At 43.9% G+C, this 2,491-nt stretch overlaps 1 non-coding gene across 1 annotated transcript; it reads left to right on the forward strand.

Moving 5' to 3' along the window:
- The first annotated feature begins 2,356 nt into the window (after positions 1-2,356).
- On the forward strand, positions 2,357-2,491 carry LOC115062858. The gene has a single exon (XR_003842772.1). It is a non-coding gene; the product is annotated as a small nucleolar RNA SNORA70 (small nucleolar RNA).

The raw sequence follows: 2,491 nt of genomic DNA on the forward strand, positions 1-2,491 counted from the left end.
TTTCTTCCTTCCTTCCTTCCTTCCTTCCTTTCTTTCTTTCTTTCTTTCTTTCTTTCTTTCTTTCTTTCTTTCTTTCTTTCTTTCTTTCTTCCTTTCTTTTTAATTTGAAGTAAGGTCTCCCTCTCTGTGTAGCTCAGAGTAGTCTCAAGTTCAAAGTCCTTTTAAATGCTGGGATTATAGGTATGAGCCGCCATTTCCAATGCTTATATACAAGGTTTTATGGAAGAACTCAGTCAATGGAGGGCAAGGACGTAGAATTATTTGTGTCAGAGGCATGCGGCCACAAATGGGGACATTGACACTACATGTTCATGGAAATACCAGTAAAACACTAACTACAAAGATTTCAGAGAAGCACAACAATATGGTTGTGCTTGTTGTTGTTTGATTGTTTGTTTTGGTCCTGGCTGCCCTGGAACTCACTCTAAAGACCAGGCTGGCCTCCAACTCATAGCCATCTTCCTGCCTCTGCCTCAAGAATACCGGGCTCGAGAGATGGCTCAGAGGTTAAGAGCACTGACTGCTCTTCTGAAGGTCCTGAGTTCAAATCCCAGCAACCACATGGTGGTTCACAACCATCTGTAGTGAGATCTGATGCCCTCTTCTAGAAAGTCTGAAGACAGCTACAGTGTAATAATATAATACATATAATAAATAAATAAATCTTAAAAAATATTAAAAAAAAGAGTCGTGGGGTTAAAGTCATGAGCTACCATACCCAGATGACTTTAAAATTCTTACTACAGACTTCTGGAGGTAGAAAGTTTTCATTAAATTATTGATTACAGGAGAATTACAATTTGGTTATAATATGCAGAGTGGGCTGGGCATGGAGCTCAGTGTTTGCCTGGGGCTCAATCCCCTGCACTGCATAAAGCAGGCGTGGCGGTGCGGCCTGTGCTACCAGCACTCAGGAGGCTGAAGCAGGCGGATCAGAAGTTCAGAGTCATCTGGCTATCAAATCCAAGACTAGGTGAGACTCTGTCTCAAAACAGGAGTAAAGAGGACAACAGTATTTGACAAGAAAACCCTTAGGACTGGGGATGAGCTCAGTGGAGGGACACTTGTCTAGCATGGATAAGACCTCGGGTTTAGTCTTCAGCACCCTGGCAATGGAAGAAAAGAGACAAGCAACTCCTTGGGTAAAACGTACTTTGCTGGAACAAAAATTTGAGGGAATTCAAAGTGCTAAACTGCATTCAGCATTGATTCAAAGCATCTTCCTCCCTCCCTCCCTCCCTCCCTCTTTCCTTCAGATTTTTATTTCATTTTATGTGTATAAGTGTTTTGTCTGAATTATATATGTGCACCATATGCATGCCTAGTACACAGAGGCCAGAAGACGGTGTCAGACGCCCAGCAACTAGAGACAGAGGACTGTGAGCCACCGTGTGTGTTCTGGGAGGCCCACGTATAAGGGCAGTGTACACATGCTCTCAGTGCTGTGCCGCCTCCCCATCCCGCCTGTTTGTCCTGTGATGCGATCACATGTAGCCCAGGCTAGCCTGCAACCAACTGCCTAGCTGAGGATGATGTTAAGTTTCTGACCTTCCTGCCTCTGACTCTACAGTGCTTGGGATCACAGACTTACACCATGCTCAGACTATACAGGCCTAGGGGTGGAACTTAGGGCTACATGCTTGCTGGCAAGTACCACTAACTTAGCTACTTCCCTGACCATCTTTTTCTTGTAAGTATCTTATTTTAGGATGAAGGAAAATGGGCTGCTTTTGGAGACAAAAAGATGTCTCTTTCACAAGCTAAAGAACAAAAATATTTTCAAAGTTTAGTGTGTACAGTCCATTCTCACTGCGTAGGTTAAACAGACCCAAGCATCCATGACGATCCATTCTCATCTTCCGACCTCAGGGCAGTGTGGCTCTCCCAAATGCTATTAACAATTGTGCCTGTTCCTATATTTGTAAAGGAAATTGCTTTCTTTCATTAAAACTCATAAGCATTAGTCGTCAGCAGTTTGTCAATTGATTTATGCAAACCTCCTATGACCTCACAGGTCCTGCACAGAAGTGGCTCTGTAGGCATTATCTTGCCAGCTAGGAAACCACAATCATTGGTCTAGTATTGTGTCTGTATGAAGTCAGACGAATGCAGCAGTTTGGCCAGGTTTAAGTGAATAGCGAGTGCTCTATGGAGTCTCAGAAAGCGAGAACCAGAAATTGCCAAGGCTTTTGATGAGTTAACTAATCCACTCAGGGCTTTGAAAAGTACCTCAGTGGAGCCATGTATGATGGTTGATACCTATAATCCTAGCATTCAAGAAGCTCAGACAGAAAGGGGGCTGTGAGTTCAAGACTAGCCTGGGCTGCAGAGATCCTGCCTCAAAACTATAACCATCCTGAAGCCAATTAAACCAACCAGGTTTCTTTCCTCTTGGGGACCTGGAGTGAAATGGCTGCAGATATCTGCCTCTTTGGGCTTATGTGTGCAGCTTATTACCTCTATGGGCTGCCCTAAGGGAACTTAGTCATGA

The sequence above is a fragment of the Mus pahari genome, chromosome 21, assembly GCF_900095145.1.
Source record: "Mus pahari chromosome 21, PAHARI_EIJ_v1.1, whole genome shotgun sequence".
In the NCBI taxonomy this organism is placed as follows: Eukaryota; Metazoa; Chordata; class Mammalia; order Rodentia; family Muridae; genus Mus; species Mus pahari.